The following is a 24,786-nucleotide window of genomic DNA, read 5'->3' as shown; positions in this document are numbered from 1 at the left end:
TATGTGGGGAATTGACCTGGGTCTTGGGCATGATGCGCATGAACCACTGGGCTAACCCCACCACCCCACCTTGCACTGAGAGTCCTGTAAACAGATAGGAGGGTCAAGGTCTTGCACGGTCCCTCACTGTGAAACATGAAGTACCCTACTGACCAGTTTGATTTTCCCGAGATTTTGTTCATGCCTTTCAGTTTTGAGTTGAATAGGAATACAATGGTGTTTACTGTACAGACCTACCACTGTGTATTAGAAGAAGCATTTCTCCCATGACATCTTTACTGGCCTTGTTGTTGGGATAAATCTGAGTCATATATGTACCATAAATTATGCATAGAATTCTTGTTGACTCCACAGATAGTGGTAGATGTTATTAATCACACGTGTTTTAACAGTGAAACGGATGCTGGTTGTGTTTCTACACTACCTCTGTGAACTGCTGTATTCAGATCTAATCATGCCTTGTGATGCAGGGTCTGGTGAAAGATAAGTCAGAAAACTGATAACTTGAATGTGCCCACTTGTGCTGTGTGGATTGTGTGAAGGTGTGTTGTGAAGTGGAAATGTTTTGTTATCCTTCTTAGCTTGTGAAACAAGGTCTTCTGTTGTCATTATGTGAACTCAGATGGGTATTTGTTTCTTGTCTTTACATTGCATGGGGCTTGTTCTAACGTTACCATGGTTCTGTATAGTTGCTGTGCAGACATAGTTTAGTTTCACTACTGACTCTATCAGGTTGTACAGTGGTGGAAATAACTTAAAAGTTGCTAGTGTACTCACATACAGCGACACATGTAAAATCACTTGCCCTGATAATTTTTCTCTATACCATCTGATTTTCTTGTTTATGTTTCATAACAAAGAACATGATCAACAGTGGAAAGTCAAATGGACACGGGTACAGCATGATATACAAATTTGCTTGCCCAACAGAAATAAGCACTGGCCTGAGACGTCAGCCAATAGGGTATTTCCACCCCTTTGTAAGACATAAGATAAGGATTCACTGATCTAAAAGTATCATGTCGTAAGATGTGAAATAAATATGGTAAGGATTCACTGATCTGAAAGTGTCATGTAAGATATGAAATAAATATGGTAAGGATTCACTGATCTGAAAGTGTCATGTAAGATATGAAATAAATATGGTAAGGATTCACTGATCTGAAAGTGTCATGTTGTAAGATATGAAATATATATGGTAAGGATTCACTGATCTGAAAGTGTCATGTTGTAAGATATGAAATAAATATGGTAAGGATTCACTGATTTGAAAGTGTCATGTTGTAAGATGTGAAATAAATATGGTAAGGATTCACTGATCTGAGAGTGTCAGTATTTTGGAACAGATTCTGCTGACTACACAATATTTGAAGAATGATGATAATTTTATGGATAAAATGTTTCTTCGCCAGTCGTGGCAGATAGATGGATGTTGTGATCAACTGGTACTTATGGATGTTTTTGTTTTTCAAATTATTTTTCAAGTTTCCATGGCAACTTTTATATGTTTATTCTTTGCAAATATTTACCAATATTGGTGGCTGGATGTCCCCTGAGTTTTAATCACTAATGAGTGGTACACTCAATATTGAAAACTTCCAGTGAGTAGTTCAGACATTTTCAATTTACTGTCATCATGGCCGTTGTTGGAAAATATTTCAGTGTTTTCTTTTCTCTTGTGCTAAAGCACAGACTGTACCATCCAAGCAATCTTTGCATAATGACGCAATATGTTACTAAGTGTTTTCCAAGTAGGGCGAAGGCAAGCAGTAAGTGTCAAGATGACTCTAGGTTTTGTCTTCCAGCTAATTAGTTTGACTTGCATACATGACAAAGATAACCTCTATGGTGTAAGTGCAAACATCAAAACTATTTTCAGCCACCCGATGGCAGATTGTATTTGCTAAGAGATAAATCACACTACAGCTGCAGAGGGATAGTGTCAAAAACTCTTGCTTCCATATGTTATTTATACTTTTGGATGAACTATATAGTTATATGAACTCCTGAAACACGAACAAGACAAAACAGTATGTAACAACATAACACCCTACCCTCCTCAGCTGGCAGTTTCAGCAGGTAGGAGCTATTTGACATGGAAGTTATGTAATCCTCCCTGGCTGCCATGTTTGTTGGTGGTACATGTGATCAGAGGTGCAGTGGGAGTAAGCTGACAAGGTTCAATGTCCTCTAGTGAAAACATTCCACGCACACGCAAAACTTCCATACATCACACTACAGCACAACACACGGGACACCCAAATGGACATCTCCTGTAATTGTTTATTCCATATCTTAAGTATATTGATAGGAAATGAATAAAATTTCCATTAGAACTTTTATCCTGTTGGCAGTTTTGATGTCAGTAATATTTCCAGTGTTTGGGATTGAACAGAGATCCTTGAGACCTGTGGCATTTGAATATTTGACATTCAACATTAGAGTTCTGACACAGACGAACTGACATTCGTGAATAAATTTGAACAATGGTTTAGTATATATATGCTTAAGAATTCTATGCACACAAGGTTGATGGCATTGGTTAAGGCAGAGGTTTAAGATGACATTCACTTGCACTTGCGTACTCGCTTTTTCAAGGTCATTCAAGTTCATTCGTCACTGGTATTTGACAGTGATGTAGTAATATGTGCATGTAGATAAATTAGGCAAATATAGATTGAACTGAAATAATAAAAAAAACTTGTTTAATTACCATAGACATCTTTCAATGAATCAGTTCGATAAATACTTTGTGGTCCCAGAATTAAGTTTTTCAATGACTGTTTTCATTATCTATGCAGATAGTATGTAAATATCAGTTCCTCTTGCAACCTTTAAGTTGATATTTAATCTGCTAACTACATTTCAAGGTGATCTAAAATGATAAAGAACTTTTAGACTGTGGCCAAGTGAGTTTAAAAACTGACACCTTAAAGTCAATTTTCTTTTATCAGGCCCACTTACTGGGCTTAGATACCACAGTAGGAACTAAATAATAACATGGCTGCTGCTTTAACCCACACATACTTGCATACCATCTAAATTATTAATATTTCTCAATGTTTCAGCAAACTGTATTATCTAGTCTGAACCTTTATTGCTCACAACAACTTGCTGAACTTTCTGCAAGTGTAGCTCATCAGTGGCTGTTCCCATCTTAAAGAGGCAGTGCTCAGTCAGAGGTATAGTTCTTGATTTTCCTGAGGCCATTACTTAAATCACTTGTTGGCAACAACTTGTGCCTCTGTGGTGAAACAGGAATATCTCAAACTGTAAGTTCAGTTTTCAGCCATTGCTGATTATTCAGTGAGTTTGTTGAGAGTCATTGATTAATCACCAACTTCCATCCAGGCTTAAACCCAACTACTTACTGAGTGCTTCTTTAAGTAATGTACGTCAAAGTTTGACATTGGTTTGAACAATACTCAATTGGATGTTAAACCATATGCAATGTTGAAATTTTATGGGGAATTAAACCTAGGACTTTCGTCCAACAAGCTATCACTTCAAACACATACCTCCCTGTACACCCCTTTAATGTCTCATTAAACTAACGTGGGATGAAACAGAAACTATATAATGTGTTCACTTAAAAGCTTAATGGTTAATGTTGAGCATTGGCAGGGTTGAGAATTTGCACTACTGGTTGTTGCCCTGAATATTCATATCATGGTCGGAAATCAATATTCATTTGGAATGACAGTTTTCTCTCATGATAACATACAGCAAGGTGGGCACCAAGGTACTTTTGACTAAACTGGTGAAGACAGCACAGGACTATGCTTGTTAATTATAAGTTAAACCTCAAATAAAAGAAAAAAAATGTATTCACTACATTTTAATCACCTGTCTCACAATGAAACATCTATCTTTGCATTCCAGCTAAAAATCCATTTTGCGATAGTATATCTGCTGCACTTGCGTTATCTGACAACAAGTGTACCATTTACATAGTCCTCTGCAAACATCCATAATTTGTCTAATGGTAAAAGTGATCAATACGACTACACTCTCAATGTCTTCGTCTTACAATATGTAGTTCTTATAGAAAGAAATTGCTCTATTTATAGTGGTATTGTTTAGAGTCTGAGTGAGGCAGGAGATGGTGCACCTGAACCAGTAGAAAATCCAGACTTGCCTCATTTGGGGTTTTGCATTTCAGATTTGACTAGGCAGACAGAAAAACAATATGGTTCATGGACTGTGACACTGCCATCATCAAATGTCACTATCTTGCCTCATACATAAATGTCACATTCTGATTGGTTGAGCGCTCATCTACCTTGTTCCATGTACCCCACTTACAAGGGAGTAATGTTTACCATGTACCCCGCTCGAAATGCTGAACTCATTTGGTTCTTCATGCTAGTAATTGTTTTATCTCCGATAACATTGAATGACATATGATGTACGGTAATTACTGATGTTTTGTAAATGCAAATTTGTGGAAGGGAGATAATCTGTTTTCTTGTCATCTGTAAAATCAAGCGATGACTAAAAAAATTTGTAACGGTGCTCCAAACAATTCACAATTAACACTGAGGTGTTCGTGAATACATTGTTCACTTGTCCATTGGGGTCCATTGGATGTCCATCATGTACCTTCATGACCTGTGAACAATTTATATTATTAATCTGTCATCTTTTGACGGAATGAGAGCAAACACTACTGATAGTAATACATGCCCTGCAACAATGCAGCTTGGTATTTGTACAGTGTTGAGATTGGTTGTGTTTAAAGTGATATTTGCCGAAACAACGTTCTCTATAATTTCTGGAAATACTTAAAATGGTGGCTGTAATGAGTAACAAGGCAATGGTTAATTTGTGGTATTTACTCTTGTACTTCCTGCATTTGATACTTATCAAGAGTGAGTGAGTATAGTTTTTCACCTCACTCCGCAATATTCAAGCTATAGTCTGTAAATTATCGACTCATGACCAAGCAATCTTGTGATCAACAGCATGAGCATTGATCTACTTAAGAACTCCTATCCAAATGCAAAGTGTTACTGGTGTGTGTGTTTGTTTACATTAAAGGTTTGACAGGTGACTTTTTCTGGGAGATGAATTCTACAGATTTGTAGAGACTGAAGAAAGATGTCATTGCACATGACAACTTTATTTTGGATATTCAGCCATGAGGTATAGTTTTTGCAACACAAGTCCAGAATATTGAGTATCGTATCATTATGTATGTCTTCTGATCCTGCTTGATATACAAATATTAACAGTTGGTGTTCTCTGTCAGTATATTCATTTTTTGTAGCCAAATCAAGTCACTTCAAAATATTTTTGTCCATTGGTTCTATTCAATGAGTACTTTTACTATTACATTCTTACCTGTCTTCATGATTTGGTAGGATGAATTTTAAGGATGGATGTATAAAAAATCTGAAATCTTTGTATGGATTTTGATCATTATTCTTCAAATCTTTCCATTGCATTTATTTTCATAGTGAACGATAGAACAGATTTACATTCTGCTGGCATTTCTGCCATGGCTGTCATCAACAGAATTACCATAGTATAAAAGACTGATACAATTCCTGCCATTTCAAAACCAGTGCTATATAAACAAGACACTACACAAGTGTGGATGGATAGGGAATGGGCGGGAAAGATACCCAGAGATTGATCCTGTTGCTGCTTTATCACAGATGTATACAAAGATCTCAACCTCTGCGATGTTATCGTAACTACACCAGTACAGTTGCACTAGAAATTCTACGAAGAAATTTCATTAAAATTCAGATACATAAGCAAGTACATATATACACAACGACCAAATGCATTTTCACCCAAAAAAGACAAGAAGAAATGTAATGCTGATAATTTGGGAGTCCGCTGGTGGAGGTAAAAGTTGCACTCTTGATTAGTGTCATAATCTTTCTCAGAATTCATCATGATGTTAAGGATATAGCTGACTACTAAGTTTATGGTCAAATGTCTAATTTTGATCCTTGAAACTACTATTATGCAACACTTCGGAGGTGGGCATCTGTGGAGATATCAAACAACAATAGAAAAGAACAAACGAGGGAGAATCAAATATTTTTATTAATGACAATCACTTCTTGTCAGACAGTTTTTAGCCACTCTAAAAACAGATCCATCAGGATGGTTTAATCAATTTGTGTGTGGCCTTTTAACTGTGACAAACTTTTTCACATTAATGGTGTTCATTTTCAGTGTGATTTTTCCATTATTGAATAAATTGGCCAACTTATTGTTATTCTTTTGCAGCTGTCTGAAATGCTTGTCAGATAATTAATGTGATGGTGTAACATATTGGTTTAGATAGCATCTTTATCTGGTGTCATTTGGAGACCATGCTGCATTCATATTTACATTATAATGCACAGGGTGCACCAGGTGTTTGATCAAATCTGCCAACAATGGGAAGATCAGTTTTGCTGTTTGGTAATCAAGACCTATGTGACATGCGGGAAAGTCAGACTGACAAGAAGGAATCAACAAAGGGATTGCATATACACACAAAGCAGACATCACGCAATACAATGAGTATGAAGATAGACAGATTTATCTATGTGAGGGAGTTTTGTCTTACGCCACATTCAGCAATATTTCAGTAGTCTGTATAATATTATGTGGATAAGCCCATCCACTGATCAACAGCATGAGTATTCGGATACATTGACATCTTAACATACAGACTCTAGGCTTGATATGGCTGAAATATTGCTAATGTGATGATAAATATTACCTCACTCATGCACAGACAGAAGTTGACACACTAAGCATGGATCGATATGTTTGTTCACAGACTGAAGACTAAAGGGGACTTAAAGCAGGTTCAGACAAATATTGTCTTAGGCATCATATGATGACCTCCTACAGAAGAGAGGCCAGTAGTAAATTAATGCAGGATTTCTGCATTTATTTTATCATTGAAGTATTCAAATCAAATGCCTTTAGGACACATACACCCTTTCTTATGCTGCCATATCAGTTTGCATAACAAGCTTGAGTCAGGAAGGCAGCTTCAGTCAAAACATTGACATAAGCTACTGAAAATGAGGCTTTCTAACACTCGCAGCATGGCATGTGCACCATTATACAATCACTCAGAGCTGATGGGTGTTCTGCTGATCCATGTATGGAGTTTGTTTGCAGTTGGGCTAATCACGAGAAGAAGTAGCTGCTTGTTTAGTTTTTGATATAACTGATTTGTTTGGGGTTGAGGGGGTTTTTTGGTCCCTTTTTTGGTATAGCAGGGGTTCAAAAATCCCATCGCCCAACTCCTGGGACAAGTCAGTTTTCATTTCGGGCTATCAAAAAATGGTATGTTATTTCTCTGTGGACTAGTAGATAATCTCCACTCATTGTTCAAGTGGTTTCAAACTGCAAATAATCTTGGATTTCATTTCATATCTTCTCATAATGAAGCTGTTAAAGTTTACAATAATAATGAAGTAGAGCTTGTAGAGAGTGAAATTATCACTCTTCAATAAATAGTCCAGTAAACAGTAACATCCAGCATTGTGTCATAAAATCAGGGCAAGTGGAAAATTAGTCAGAACAAGTTACCTTCTTGAAGTCACTTGACTTGTGGCAAGTGGCTTTTCAAAATATTTTTGAACCCCTGTATAGTTTTTTTCATACTTATATCAATACTACAGGCATAAGCTGAGGTAAATGTGGTACAAAATAGTAATGGAATATTCATTTGTCCCTCTGTGTTTTCTAGATTCTTTTTCATTTTTAGGTAATCCAAACTAGAAGATGCTGGCAAGTACAGTGTTCCCAGAAATTATTGAGAAAATCTTTGTTTTTTTTTTCTAATGATGCTAAGATTGGAAAAAGGGCTTTCACAATGCACTAAGCCTACTAAATAAGGGAGACAACTCTTGAAGGCTTAGAAGGAAGCTCATTATGTCAAGAGTTATCTCCCTTGTCTGAGCAGACGGCTTCCTGTGTTGACATGGCAGAATTTACAGCAAGAGAGAAAAGAAAGCTCATTCTAGATGATTTTGAAAGGGGTGAGGCTGATGCTAAAGTGTTAGCTTGTAGACATGGTATTCCTCTGTCTACAGTATACAGAACTTTGAAGAATATTCAAACAGGAACCGGGATAGAGCCTAAAGCAGGGGCAGGTCGGCCTAGGAAATTCAGTGTTGTGGATCGCCGAAGACTTGGGCAGATTGTGAGTAGGGGCAAATTGAAAAGTGTTGAGAACATCAGAAATGAAATGATTAGCAGAGGAAGTCCTCAGGTATGCAATGAAACAGTTAGGCAGGAATTACAGAGACTTAATTGGGTGAAAAAACGTGGAATTCCCTCGCCGTTGATGAAAGATGCACAAAAGGAAAAACGTTTAAACTGGTGTCGGGCTCATGAAAATCAAGATTGGGATAATGTTTTCTTTTCGGATGAAAGTCCTGTTTGGCTTTTCCCTAATTGTGTGAAAATTTGGACCAAAGATACTGTCAAACCTCTCTACCAGCAACCAAAACATAGCCCGAAGTTTCACATGTGGGGAGGCATATCGGCTCGCGGAGTGACGCCATTGTGTGTTTTCACGGGAAACTTGACAAAAGAAAGATACGTTGACATTCTAAATGGTCACCTTCTTCCGACAGCACAAACATTGTATGAAGATGATTGGATTTTCCAGCATGATAATGACCCAAAACACACTGCGCGCTACACAAAACAGTGGTTGTCGGGCGAAAATGTTCAAGTTTTAGACTGGCCCAGTTACAACCCAGACCTAAACCCAATTGAGAATGTGTGGGGAGTCATGAAGGACAGAATAAACCAAAAGGGACTGAGAAATATTGAAGATATGAAGGCCGAGGTGGTCCAATATTGGGATACCCTGTCACACGATTACCTACAAACTTTGATGGGTAGTGTGCCTAGGCGTATTCAGGCATGCATTGCTGAGCGAGGAGGTCTAACAAAGTACTAAAATAAGACTGAGACTGTAAAAGGATGATGTTTTAACATGTTTATGTAAGTAAAACGCCAGAAGTTAATAAACGTAATGAGTTACATGACGCAACATGATTCTCAATAATTTCTGGGAATACTATAATATAGTGTGGACGAAGTATGTGCACAAACCTAAATTGAAAGTTAAAACTGCATGATATTGAAGGATTCATGTATGAGACCTACTCGTACATGAAACACACATTGTAAACAGATACAGACACACAGACATGCTGACTTATGGTGGCCAACTGGGAATTGTCAAACATAACAGGGATTATGCACAAAATGCAAACACAAGGAATTGCCATTGTTCCTTTTTTAATGTTGCACACCTTTTTGGTGTATTGCTGAAATATTGCTGATGTGGCGATAAATTTAATCTCACTCACTCACTCTCTCACTTGGTTTATTAACTGATGAAAAATTCATTATCACTTACAGTCAGAAACAATTAACGTATCTAAATTTTGCCAATGTTATTACTTGACTGTTTTTTTTTCTTCAGATGTGTTGATTATCTAGGAAAATGACTGATTGTCATAAAAATATATGCAATATATTTTTCAAGTTTGGTAATGGAGTAATATGTGCTACAGATCAAAAAGTGAAAAAATCCTGAAAATATCCATTTGTCTCTGGAAGATAAACTAGAAGAAGGAAAAGGTTTGTTTTGTTCCTACCGGAATCAAAGTCATGAGTAGACTTCTGCTCACAATGCTCTGTCAGTTCTGCTCACAATGCTCTGTCAGTTCTGCTCACAATGCTCTGTCAGTTCTGCTCACAATGCTCTGTCAGTTCGTTTTAGCGTCTTCCCTATGTAGACATAGTTTGCTGTAATTGTTTATGCACACGTTGTGTGACTATTTGATGCCTGATTCTGTTGCTTCTGTCTGCCCTTACTAAACATAATTTTAAATGGAAAGTAAATAACAGGTGTGTGTGTGAAGTCATACTTTATCATTTTTCATGAATAGCATCAGACAAATCTGGCAGAATTGCCCATAGTCTACAACCCACCAGCCCCAGTATCGGACTGTGTATTTCACAATGACTTCGAATGAAGTTGTGATGTTTGACACGTCACACTTGTTCTCTATTAAATTTTACCCTTCTTAATAATTTCAATGCCAATCATTAGATACATTAAATCTCAAATGAGTCAACCAGACATCTGAAATTTACAGGTCCCAGTGTCTTGTTACACTGGAACATTATTCATGAACACTGCTATATTCAACATTGCACCGGTAATTTGGTTTGTTCAAAGTCAGAATGTAGTTGTATTTGTGCCTACATCATGAAGAAGGGCGATTGAGTAACCTGCTGGTTATAGCATTCCTTTAAGAAAAGAATTCGCTTCCTCACAATGTGTCCCCTGTCATGATAGTGTTGGAATATTGCGAAAAGCGGCAAAAACATTATGCTTTCACTACACACTACAGCCGGAAATATGGGTGTTGGTAATAATAAATGGAGCGGAGTAGTGTACAGGAGCTGTGCTATACCTGTAACATTTCTGTAGTCAGAACAGTTGCTTGCTTGCTTGCTTGCTTGCTTGCTTGCTTGCTTGCTTGCTTACTTCATCTACACCAATACAATTGCACTACAAAATGTGAAGAAAATCCATTTATGTTTGGATGTATGGACAAAAAACATTTTTTGATGAATTAAACACATTTTCACCAAAACAAGAAGACAAGAAGAAGAAATGTAGTGCTCTTGATTAGTGTCATATTATCTTTCTCATAATCCATCCTGATTATAAGTGTTTAGTTGACAACTAATTTTGTGGTCAAACTACTAATTTTGATCCTTGAAACTACTGTCTGCAACATATTGGGTTTTGCATCTTTAACTGATCTATGTAAGTGGGATACAAAAACATATGTCGACCAGGTCAGCGAGCGGGACCACCTGCCCCGATTTCTCGAAACAAACTGAAGTCTGAGTTCAAGTTTTTGCTCAAATTTGAGCAAATGCAGGAACATGCATTTTCCAGGATGAAAGGAAATTGTTACCCTGCTCAAACATAGTAGACAATCTGACTGACAGATTTCTTTAGTTGTTTGGACATTTTTAGTCTAAAAAATGCAGTTGAGATAAAAATTCAGCTGTTTCAAATTGTCAAACTCAGTTTGAGATTTGAGTTGAAACTTAAGTTTGTTTCGAGAAATCGGGTCCCGATCTTGTTGGTCACCTTCATGACAAATACGTGTTGCTGAAGACCAATTCTAACCTAGATCTGGATCGGTCTAGATCAGATGGGAGAATTTCATGCATACTCTTTCACAGATGCATTTTCCGCAGCCGTTGTGCATGTTTGTGTTGCATGGACAGACATGCTTTCCAATGAGCGTGCTGATGCACATTTTGAACTGTTGAATTTGCATATGGACGATTAAATGGTAATCATGCATGTTGCAAGTAGATTTGGTTGAATTACTAGTGGCAATACATGTCAGCTTATTCATTGCAGACACACAGTAGGTTGGAATAAATGCAAAAAAATAGTTTAAATGGATGAATACTAATGACATTATGGCTAGACAGCATATTCATTCAGTGGTATATAATGTCGTAACAAGGAATTTATGATATACTGAAGGAAGCAAATAAGGGAACATCACTTGATGGCAGTGTTAATTTATCTATTTCCAAATGTTCACCCACAGTGCAATACATGGACCACTTGTAATTTAATCTGTTCCCTTGTTTGTTTCCTTCAGTATTTTTAAACATCATGACATTAAAAGCAAACTAAATTCTGTTTTCAGATAACTATGGTAACATTTGATTTTCACAAGATTTGGAAAAAAGGAGTTCATGTGCTTATGTTTTATAAATGTACCTTCATTCCTGTTCTTGGGATTGAATACTGTCCATTCATACTATTAAACCAACATTGAGCAATAGTGCTGCTTCAAATCTCTGCTTTAATCTTATTGTGTAATACAAGTCTTGATGTGCATGTGCTAAGTGAAAGTGGACTATTTCATGATTTTAAGGATATTTCTTTCACAGACGGACACTTGTCAAGGGTTCAGATTGGTTTCTACTCTCTAGGACATGTGTATGTAACCTGAAGACTGACAGGTTGTTGTTAGTCAAGGGTTCAGATTGATTTCTACTCTCTAGGACATGTGTATGTAACCTGAAGACTGACAGGTTGTTGTTAGTCAAGGGTTCAGATTGATTTCTACTCTCTAGGACATGTGTATGTAACCTGAAGACTGACAGGTTGTTGTTAGTCAAGGGTTCAGATTGATTTCTACTCTCTAGGACATGTGTATGTAACCTGAAGACTGACAGGTTGTTGTTAGTCAAGGGTTCAGATTGATTTCTACTCTCTAGGACATGTGTATGTAACCTGAAGACTGACAGGTTGTTGTTAGTCAAGGGTTCAGATTGATTTCTACTCTCTAGGACATGTGTATGTAACCTGAAGACTGACAGGTTGTTGTTAGTCAAGGGTTCAGATTGATTTCTACTCTCTAGGACATGTGTATGTAACCTGAAGACTGACAGGTTGTTGTTAGTCAAGGGTTCAGATTGATTTCTACTCTCAAGGAGATGTGTATGTAACCTGAAGACTGACAGGTTGTTGTTAGTCAAGGGTTCAGATTGATTTCTACTCTCAAGGAGATGTGTATGTAACCTGAAGACTGACAGGTTGTTGTTAGTCAAGGGTACAGATTCATTTCTGTCCTCAAAGACACATCTCTATGTAACCTGAAGATTGAAGTGTGCTCGTCTATGAAGGTACAGTGTTAGTCTGACAGACACATAGCCATGTTTGTGTTACATGTTTCAACAACTTGTATCTGAGGAAGAGTAATTTTATATATGGGAGGTTAGGACACAAATTGTTTTGTTTTTGTCTACTTGTCAATGTAACATCAGGGAGTGTTACATCTGTCATAAACCGACTTGTCACATGAAGCTCTCACCTTACCGTAACAAGAGGTAGGAAGGTATCCAACAAATTGCATATGTCAGGCTTCGTAGTGTCAATAACAATGTTCTTACTCTGTGGGCACAGCATTGATTAATGCCAGGATCATAATGAACAAGGTTTACAACAGTGTGTATGAATAATACCACAGACATTGATCATACAACACTCCCAGGAAATGGAGGTCGCATTGGTAGTAAAATATTGGTAAAGCTCTTGAAAGGAAATGGTCATGATAAAATAATCTTTACAGCTTCAGGATCTTCATATTGTCCTATGCTCTCCTTATATCAGTCTCGTCAGTGGAATGGAAATTCTCTCAAGAAATGGACCTCTGACACAAAGAGTAATGATGGAATGTTGTGTTTCTAAATGAATAGATTTAGGAACCAATGATGGGTCATATTTCTTTTCGTAACTGAAAATGTGACCCCAAACAAAGTCTATGTTATGTAGATATGACCAAGAGAGAATGTTAGGAGCCATTATGATTTCAAAAACAGTTTACAGTTCTGATAATAGGTTTTTCTTCTTCCACCACTGATTCTAACAAACCCTAGTAGAAGGGTGCGAGACAATTAAATATATGTAACCAATCAGACAGCGGCTACCACTTAAGGATCGGAGGGACTTACAAAATATTCATGTCACTGACACAGAGCTCTCCACAAACCAAAATCCGCATATAACACAGTTGATTGACCTTCAGTATATACTCTTTTGAGTTTCTGTTGACATGGTTACCATTAGCTAATATTTCCGACAGGTGACATCCTTGAATATGGCCCAAAACACTATTTTCAGTGACTGTTTTACTCACCGTTGTCATGGTTGTAACGTGCGTCTTGTGCTTCCCCCGGAAGCGAGCGTACGCTAAATAACATTCGGAATCATTCGGGTACAAACCTTTTCGACATAAAAAGTTCAGGAGGTATGTGCGAATGTCCACTTTTGCTATTTGGTAAGCTGTATTCTGATTGGTCAATCTCAAAGGTTACCTGACGCGACCTCCCATATGGTTCTGTTAGACTCAATAGTGTAATGAGAAGTTCTGATCCACAATTTAGTGAGACTGATGGATACCATACATTCACTGGCCAGCAGTATCTTATTTTCACTGGCCAACAGTCTTTTATGTTCACTGGCCAACAGTATCTTTCAACTGAAGGCGACTTTTTCTTCTGATCTTATCATCTTCTATGCAATCTTCTGGGCTTATCTCTACAAAAGCACAACTGCTTCTAGGTCACTTTGACAAAGGTACACTGGCCCACAGATAATGTATATGTGTCATTAAATCACCAACTAATTTCTAGTGGTGAATTCATGGCTTCCCTGTCAACATCAGTCAGAAGATTGTCATGTTAGACTGGAATTTATATAGATTTTTATAAAAAAGCTGGAGTATTACTGAGCTAGACCTTTAACAGAAAAAAAACTTTAACACTCCGTATATCATCACATCTGAGATAGGAAACTGGAGCTTATCTAATCTCAATGGAAAGACAGACTGCCATAAATCCTGGAACACTATAAGGGTCAAGAGAAGCTCGGATACCGATAGAAATAAATGCCAGCCCTGATTGAAGGCATGGTCAAATGTCAGAAAAAAAGACATCATAATGCTTCATTTTCACCATCTGAGCATTATTTAAGGGCATAGGTCATTAGATTATTGATGGGGAGGGGTTAGGGCTGAAATGAATTAACAGTGTTTATCCCAAAGTGGACCTTGTCAAACATAAAAATAACCTCAGTTAGTTCAAACCCATCTTTGAAAGAATATCAGCGCCACATTGTCCGAAACAGGCCTTTTTCATCTGTTTGTTGAAGTAGTAACTAGTTTTCTGGCTTACACTTCACAGTAAAACCAAGGCCTCATTCACAGTTGTCCATGTTTTTGAGTGAGTGAATTATATTATTTTACACTGCTTTTAGCAATATTCCAGCAATATTACAGCAGGGACACCAGAAATGAGCTTCAGACATTGTACCCTTGTGGGAAATTAAACTCCTGTGTTCGGTATGATGAGAAACATGTTAAACTTATCTGCAATAACAACCTCAATAGGAAAGTCTGAAAAATGACATCAATGTCTTTTTATAATTTTTCGTTGGTAATGAGCCAGTCATGAATTGTGATATTTCAAATGCCTGCTTGTGCATATATGATTATGTGCAGTGTTAGAAGTTTTTAGGTATCATTGAAGGTCTGTTGATGAGTGAGTAAGGAAATATGGTTTTATTCTTAAAACTTTAAGCAATACTCCTGCAATGTCAAATATTTGACACCGGCAATTAGCTTTACATATTGTACCCATTTGGGAACTGAACCAAGGTCTTCAGTGTGATGAGCAAATGCTTTAACCACTAGGCTTCCTGAACGCCCTAGTCATTTCATGAAGCAAGTTTATAGCTCAAACTAGGACAACATTTTCTACTGTCCTTGTTACAGTAGCACAAAACCTCCTTGACTCTAAGTGTGAAATTAAAGCTTAGTCAGGAAATTCTACAATGTGGGCATTCTGTGTGCTTTTGAAGGTCAAATTAAGTGGTATGTTTTGCTGACAGATATTTGTAACCCAGGATGCGTGTAGGTGGAGTCTTTTGTTCCGGAATTTCAAGCAATCATTGGCACCAACGGGCGTGATCTGTGTGGGGAACAGAAGTTGTGTCAAGTATAATTCATACAGATGTCAGGATGTTTCCAGAACAGGGCAGAGACGGAATTTTCATATTTTCTGGCAGTGGGCCATAATCAACTACATTTCGTGTAATGAATGGAAATTGTGGTAATCTGTATTTTGTTCACTGTCACATGTATGTATATTGTCTGTAATGATTATATTGATTGCCCATACTATGCATGACATAATAATGATTAACTCTTCTAGGATTTCTTCAATACCAGACACTTACACTGGCTATCATTATGATTGTGGCAAAGATATGGATGGTCGTGAACATCTCAGTGTTTTTACAAATTTTGGTTAAGACGATTCTCTCCCCTGAAGATCTGGGTAACATTTGGTCTTCATGCTGTTCATAAGAGGCAACTAAGAAGTTCGGTTCAGTGACTTGGTTAACACACTTCATTGTATGCCAATATCGTAGATCAATGCTCCTGATGTTGATCACTGGATTGTCTGGTCTAGACTTGATTATTTACAGACCAGGTGGTCAGACTCAGTGACTTGACTGACACATATCAACCAATCTCAGTTGCGTAGATTGATGCTCATGATGTTGATCACTAGATTGTCTGGTCCAGACTTATTATTTACAGACTGCCGCCATATGACTTGAAAGTTGCAGCTTTAAGAAACAAAAAATACAGTTCTATTGTATTTCACAGATTCAACATGATATAAAAATACCTGAGCAGTTTGTCAAGGGATTGTTTTGTTAGAAAGTGACAAGCAATCTTTAACGCATGTCACATTGTGTGTTGTCACTATGTGTATGAGTCAGTTGAATGTCTGTAGGAGGTGGACATATGAATCATACATGGGTGTATTATTGACAACAAGAATATCTCCCAGGAACTGATATGAAATCCGATGCAAGCAATAGGGCAGAAGCTTCAGTTCATGATACTTTATTGCCTCTATTTCACTTGAATCTAGACGTAATATTATACAATGTATGAGTATAACTGAGATATCACATGATAAACAGTGTCTGGAAACATGGTCAATTGTCAGCAATATTCCAATCAGTTGTTTAACTCTTGTTGTGTTTCTTGGATATACAAGCTATGTCTGCTTTCATGGAGATATGAGAGGTTCAGTTCAGTAAAAGACATTGTGACACTTTGTACAAGCTTTTAACCATGGCATTTACACCTCACTTATACCTTGAAGAACTGTGTGTCATGAAAATGTTGCCATGGATATACAAAGTACTAAGCAGTAAGGCCAGACCAGTTATATTTCTTGTTTAATGGATCTGCCAGTCATATTTTATAACAATCAGAAAACATTTATAAACTTATTTTTCCTGCTTAAAAAAATATAATCCTAATATTTTCATTGGCCAAAAACGTAACCTTGCTAAAAAAATAATTAGATTGTTTTTAGCCTCCTACACATTTCATAAATTGCCAGCTGTGAAATATGTTTAGTATTTAAAAGGAACATTGCTTTGACATTTTTTATTCTTTTTTCCCCTCTTTCCTTTAGTTTTCTGAGGACAAAAATCTATAAAACAAGAAATAAAATTGGTCTGGCCTAAAATAATGTTTAAAAAAAATATTGTCATAGTTGATGGCACTATTTATGAAACTTTATTACTTGAAGTTGTGAATAATAAACGACAAACTTATACCCTACAAGAAGATAGAAATGTTATGAAGGATATACGAAGTACTAAGTGTCAAAATAATGTTAAAAATAATGTCATAGTTGATGGCACTATTTATAAAACTGTATTACTTGAAGTTGTGAATAATAAATGACAAAAGTATTAGAGGTGTGACAATACAGAAAATTCATGATACAATACGTATCGCGATATCTTGGAACGATACAATACAATTCGATACATATCATGATATACAATTTTCAGTTATTTTTTGTAGAAACGTATATTTTGATTTCAAGTAACAGTGTAAATATTGACATAACCCTCAGTTTCTTGTGACAATTAACAATTTTGAGGTCAACGATACGTCTCACGATATGAAAAAAGTATCGATATATTTATCGTTTGATAAAGTATCACGATTATCGATACTACAATATATCGTCACAACTCTAATAATTAGATTTTACAGGAAAATAGAAATGTTATGAAGGATATACAAAGTACTAAGTGGCAAAATAGTGTTAAAAATAAAGTCAGAGTTGATGGCACTATTTGAAAAGTACATTAAATGAAGTTGGAAAAATTCATTGCGAAATATTTGTGTTGGAAATGTTATGCTTATTTATACTTAGAAGACAGTGTCAGCTGATGAATGATTCTTGGGAACAAGATTCATAAAGATCCTGTTTAGTAATGATCTTCAGCACCCCATGCTTGTTGTAAGGGGCAAGTAATGGGGTGTAATAGTGTCTTGATTACCTAGACTGATGTTCATGAAGTCAATCACTGGATTATCTGGTCCAGACCACATTATTTTCAGACTGCCCTTGTGTAGCTGGAATATTGTTGAGGGCAGCATTTAAAAACAAAGATATTCTTCAGAAAAAGATTTCCTAGCCAGTTGGGCTAGTGGTGCCTGGAAAATGCTAACGCACAAAATAATTCACCATCCCGAAATTTGAATGTAGATATGTATCATCTTAACATGATTAAGCTGCAAATATGATGAACATTTTTACCAGACCAAAATCTTACATGATTTAGAAGTATGTAATATCTTAGGATGTCTGAGAGAGGATGACCCCATAAAAATTCACTCGCCAAACAGGCAAGTGACTGTGGAGAATTACAGGTCCGACTGGATTTTTGCTAGCCACAGGCTAGTAGGCCAGTTGCTATTTGGCTCATTGATGCTTACAGCATTGTGTAGGTCCAGATCCACAACATATTTGCATCTGTAGAGTTACTACATATTAGAACTCTATTCCTCGTCATAAGCTTATAAATGATGTGCTGCTGCAAATGCTTGGTAGATAATCTCCATGAATATTGCTTACTTAGACCATATATATTTTCATTTAGTTTACTAGATCAAGCCATTAATAAAACACATTAACTTATTTCCTGTCATTGTCAATTGTCTTATCATGTGGATTTGTTCTCGACCATCAAACATGCACAAGATGCAAATGGCAAAAGCGTAAACACCAGAAATATCAAGTATAACAAGCTTACACATTATGGATTAGAATTTTTATTTTTGTCAGTCATGTCAGAGTGTTGCCACTCACTAACAGTGTGCTTTGTCCTTATTGAGGGATGTTGCAATGTATTCAGCTGTAGGTGTTGCAGTTGTTCATCGATTGCATTAAATGTCAGTAATATCAATGTGCATTATCAAAAATACCACAAATATTTACATTATCATTTGTTTGCTTGCCACACCTAGGTTGAGGAGACACCATATCCATTCCTTGATGATTCAAACTCAATGTCGGACAACACTAGGAGTTACTTCCCTTAGCTCTCCTCCATCTTGACAAGTAATCTACTGAACTGAAGAAATTGAGGGTGTGTTAGGTTATGTCATGTCGAACCGGAGAAATGTGCATATGTTAAACATGTCATCTCAAACTACGCTAGGGAGGGTGCAATTATATTTAAGGTTTGCAGTCCTACATACATCTGTTAAATGGACATTTCTGAAATACTAATGGATGACAGATGACAGATCCAACTATATTGTGTTTATTTTGAATTCTGCGGTACTTGCGATTAGTGCTGGGAACTGGAAACCAAATCCATTATTGGATTGGATATTGGTGAACGATTATTGAGTATAATATACATTTTTAATTTCACAATTTTAAGGGTTTTCCCCACGTTTTTCTCTAATTAATATCTTTTCTAACAAAGACTGTCATGCATTGAAATGCATGCATGCAAGAAAGACACTGGAATTATAATAAGTGGTTAATTTTTTACAATGGACATAGCCTTACACAGTTGAGCACATGTTTGCTCATGAATATTCATCAAATTTAATGGTTAGTTTACTTCATTCAGGTGTGTTATACTAAAACACCAAAATGCCAGTTAAGCGAAAATAACATTTTCTCAGCAATTTTCATCAGTTTTTCAATTGATAATTGATTGTTAATCCTTCTTTTGATCGATTTTCAATTATTTTCCGTCATCAGAAAAACACTACTCATGACAGCCCATCTGTTGATGTCTCTTCATCTCTGTAATGTTCAGTATTCATTGATAAGACACACACCATAACATGCAATAATGAGGAACAACAGAAGGTTTATCAGCCAAACTTTCTTTGTCATTAAACCTCTCACGTTTTTCATCCAACATTGAAACCCTTCTAAGTTAGATTACACCAGGTTATGTGAGGGCTGGAGACGATTTGCTCCAGACGTTGTCCACGTCTACTCTGTTGGCATGTCAAGCTGACTTTATATGATTGGATGGTACTTCATGTGGATATACTGAATCAGTATGAGGGTAAAGACTGTAGATATGGACACTCAGTTTTGTTTCATAAGTCACGTTTCGTGAATCACAGCAGTGTATACTGAAACTCATATGTGAGTTTTATTGTGATGATTCTTGAAAATACATTTCGTTCTGAGACCAGATGGTCTCCATGCAATTTGTGCTCATCCTAACTTTCTGTTTTAGACATTTTTATTATCTGTGTCAGTTGAAACATGTGGACTAACATTATCAGAGACCAAATGGCATTTTGTTTGACTTCCCAGGTAGCATTTGTAAGATTGGCCCAATGTTTGTCAGTGTTGGGCCAACATCTGCCAACACTGGGCCAACTGCCAAAGAAGAACTTTGTTTCTCCTTTATCTTGACATTTGAAATCTGTGAAGCAGTTTAGGAATACTGATGACTATACCTCAGAAGTACAGTTCTTGCATTTTTAGTGAAATTTAAAACGTGCAATACTCTGTACAATAGTGATATATGTATTAATAAATAACATTCTCTATGTCATGTAGATTCAATGAAGTAAATATTTTCTTGATATGTTATCTGCCAAGCACTGTACAAATAGTGATATATATGTATATGAATAAATAACATACTATTTATCATGTAAATGCACTGCCGTATGGAACTTGAGCCTAGAATTTAGATTTAGTAGATATGTAACAACTTAGAAAAGTGGAAGAAATTGGTATAAATTGTTCTTTAGGAAATGGTGTTGCTTACTCTGTAGATAAATCACATATGTCATTTGGAATACGTCATTTAAATTATTTTTTGAGAAAATACTCTTGATATCACCGTTCAGTTGTAATCCGATGATCAAAAATAATCGAAACACGATCGAAGAAGGAGTAAAAATTTTTGATTAAAAAAAAACATATTTTCAGTTAATCAAAATTTTGTTGTTTTTAGTATGACACATTTGAATGAAGTGTTTTGTGGGAGAATGTCAACTAAGTTACAAGTAGTTAGGATTGTGTTACAAAGAGAAAGACTAGTTACACTTTGGAAGGGTCAGATAATTTACAGCGTCAGCATTTAAAATAACAGAACAATGAAACAATTATATTTAAAAAAATATAGCTGCCCAAGTGCAATACTGTAATCAATGCTTTTGTACCAAGGTATGTTAGTCAGTCAGAAGTCAGTGCAAATATATTGAGCTCAGTGATGCGTGAAGTTTTGAGTTTCACACTCTGCATAAAGCTGTGGGGGATAATTGTAAGGAGTCAGCCAGTTTGAGAGCCTGTGATCACATGTATCTCATACTTGTCTCCTCTACTACTAGGATCAGACCCTCCTCCTTTGTCTGTCTGTACATCTGTTAAGGAGAGTTCCAACTGTGAGTTTTGTTTTAATCAATGGGACAGGCGATCTAGACACACAGATTTACTCTGTCAGTAGTGGTAGATGTCACAGTGACTTAGAAAACAACCAATCAGAAAGTCCCATCCAGAAATGCAGTTTCCAAATATGGCTGCCTTGACCTCAATTGGTGACCTTAGGAAGTACAAGTAGGCTGAGAGCCATGGCTACAGTTGGAACTGCCCAGGAAGGCAGGCGTTTCCTGATACACTGATCAATGGAAGGCGTTGTTGTGTGTGGGAGGGTGTGTAGTCTAGCACTGGGAATGTCTGAACTGAACGCTGGCTAAGCAAAGACGGAATATTTGTGATTGTAAGCAAGAATGATGCCATCACGCAGTGTCACCTGCCTAACTTGATAGTACACGGACTATATTGTGAGTATGTCATCATTGTATTTACCTGAGGATGGTGTAAGGAGTTAAACACCTGTCAGTCCACAGGCTTGCTTGTCAAAAATTGTCCTGGATTTGTGGCTAAGGGTGATTTAGATGGCTGCTCGAAGGTATTTTTTTGTGGTCTTTGAGGTGTAGTATGTTGCTTGGCAAGGGGATCATTGCTTTGCCCCACGTAAAAGGTGCTGAACCTCCCAGATGCCAAGAATATAATCTTTGATTAACACAACTCTGGAATCGGTTTGGATGTGTGTTCCTCTGCTGTGCTGTTCCTGTTGATAGCTTGCACCGATCCTTACAGCACATGCTTACCGTTTACAGTTTACAAACAAGCCATGTGCCTACAGCATCCAACAGTGTCTACACCTGCTCAAACTGTGACAGCAGTGACGTAAACTGTTCTCTTTATGGTAGGGACATTGGATGTAATCAGAAGAAAATGGAATGTAGATTTCTTTGTAGATTGATGAATATTTTTATCACTCCTTCTCTCCTTGTGTAGATTATTGCTCTGTTTTGAGTCTTTTTTTAAAATCATATCATTTTTAAGTGATATATAATTAGGGGAATAAGTCTGTCATAACTCATAGTGCTGTAATTTAACTGCAGTGCACAAAATGTGCTATTTTGCTTTTTGAACTATGCTCTTTTGTTTCAGTCTTCTCGCTCTCAGTTACATTGCATATCATTACATTTATGTGCTCTCTCTAACCAGTAGTGAGTGATTCACTAGTTGGATCAGATAATCTATAACTATCAGTGAATGATTCATCAGTTGGATCAGATAATCTCCAACCAGTAGTGAGTGATTCACTAGTTGGATCAGATATTCTGTAACCAGTAGTGAGTGATTCATCAGTTGGATTAGATATTTTCTAACCAGCAGTGAGTTATTCACTAGGTGGATCAGATAATCTCTAACCAGTAGTGAATGATTCACTAGGTGGATGAGATAATCTCTAACCAGTAATGAATGATTCACTAGTTGGATCAGATATTCTCCAACCAGTAGTGAGTGATTCATCAGATGGATCAGATAATCTCTAACCAGCAGTGAATGATTTATCAGTTGGATCAGATAATCTCTAACCAGTAGTGAGTGATTCACTAGTTGGATCAGATAATCTCTAACTATCAGTGAATGATTCATCAGTTAGATCAGATAATCTCCAACCAGTAGTGAGTGATTCACTAGTTGGATCAGATATTCTGTAACCAGTAGTGAGTGATTCATCAGTTGGATCAGATATTTTCTAACCAGCAGTGAGTTATTCACTAGGTGGATCAGATAATCTCTAACCAGTAGTGAATGATTCACTAGGTGGATCAGATAATCTCTAACCAGTAATGAATGATTCACTAGTTGGATCAGATATTCTCTAACCAGTAGTGAGTGATTTATCAGTTGGATCAGATAATCTCTAACCTGTACTAAATGATTCACTAGTTAGATCAGATAATCTCTAACCAGTAGTGAATGGTTCATCAGCTAGATCAGGTTTTCTCTCAATCTACCACAATAGTTATATTAATTATGTAGTACTTGACTTGAAGTCACACTTGTGTGTGATGATATTGCTGCTAGCATAGGACAGTTACTGACTTCTGGTTACAGTGTACTCCCAGTTCCAGTGAGTTCTGTTCGTTGGAAATGTATGTAATCTTTCTTAAAGCATGAAAGTTGAATGTCATTATATCTGTTTGTAATATTGGACAGACTGTTGGGCAGCAATTCATGTTAACATGGTAGCTCATGACGCTAATGTTAAACGTATTACATGTCCTTCAGTTTCCATGTCTTGCCTGTCAGAATTGTATTTGTGCCAGCTTAGGACCATATCAGATAGATGACGTTATGTTAGTGTCTCCCTTGAACTGTTGTCAAGGCATGCAATGATTACGTTTTTAGTGTGAAATATGAAGACTTTTGTTTGTTCATACTTTGACACAATGTCGAAGATGAGGGCCTTAGTTTGCCCTGCTAATGTGAGGATCGAATTAGAACCCATATTACAAGTGTCCTTACATACATGTGAGGGTGTTGTAGCATAATGAAATACAGTACTGTTATGTTTTGTACTGTAGGATGTAATGAGTACATGTATTTCCTATAGAGAATGTGTCACGGTGGATTTTCTTGTGCATCCCTCTTGAAATAATGCATATTTTTTCTGCTTCCTTTCTCTGTGTGCATACATTTCTGAGTCGCCTAGAACCCTGATGCACTATGACAGATATGTTTACTCATGATACCACCTGACATCATTTCATCTGTAACTAAACATGCGTGTGAATATTATGTTCATATGGCTAGTAGGATAAACCAAACTCACTCCCTCACTAACTCACTATCATATAAATTTACACTTCCTATTCTACCAAGTACCAGCAAATTCAAACCAACTTGTAGACCAAACCTATATGTTTTTCTGTCTGGTATGCATGTTTTAGAAAAGAGCAATGTAAGCTGTCATAATCTCATCCTTTTGTACAATTCATACAAGGAATTTGATTATTGTCCAAGTCCTACATAAGACTATCTCACAGAGACGAATTATTTCCAGCAACACTGACACACCAGACTGGATCTATTAAAGCCTTGACTCATTAACCACAAGTGCATGAATTGACTAACTGTATAACACCCAGTGTTCAGATGTGCTTTTACATCAATTTGTTGTGATTTCTCTGCTTGCCATTATTGATGAGCTTCTTTAAGCTGTGGTGGCTGTCTGACAGGAATTGTAGAAGACAAGTCTATTTTAACATCAACCAAGTTTCAAACTCATCACTTACCTTGTCTGCTGTATGTGGGGCTGAGATGTGCTTTTATGTAATTGTTGTATTTGTCAAAAGTAGATCAAATAAAGTCATTCGTGTCATTTCCATTCAGATGTTTAAGGAGCTTGTGTGTACATTATGTGTTGATTTGCTTATTTATTACAATCTTCTACAGTACCAGATATTTATGTAATGTAAATCAGTGCTCTGTGATATTTTATGTGTCTAGTGAAAT

The 24,786-nt window shown here is 36.7% G+C and overlaps 1 protein-coding gene across 6 annotated transcripts in view; it reads left to right on the top strand.

Annotated features, from left to right (window-relative positions):
- Positions 1-24,786, top strand: part of LOC137256600 (ecdysone receptor-like) — a 129,803-nt gene that overhangs the window by 48,806 nt on the left and 56,211 nt on the right. The window contains exon 1 of one of the 6 annotated variants that reach the window (XM_067794479.1): positions 21,524-21,752. The exons of 4 other annotated variants lie outside the window; for them this stretch is intronic. The gene's annotated coding sequence lies outside the window, so the exon portion shown is untranslated. Of the gene's footprint in view, positions 1-21,523; positions 21,753-24,786 lie in introns of those variants that run through there. One more of the 6 variants, XM_067794482.1, reaches the window with a different exon arrangement.

The sequence above is a fragment of the Haliotis asinina genome, chromosome 11 (genome assembly GCF_037392515.1).
Source record: "Haliotis asinina isolate JCU_RB_2024 chromosome 11, JCU_Hal_asi_v2, whole genome shotgun sequence".
In the NCBI taxonomy this organism is placed as follows: domain Eukaryota; kingdom Metazoa; phylum Mollusca; class Gastropoda; order Lepetellida; family Haliotidae; genus Haliotis; species Haliotis asinina.
The sequence above is the reverse complement of the archived record's forward strand: the minus strand, read 5'-3'. Positions and strand labels throughout refer to the sequence as shown.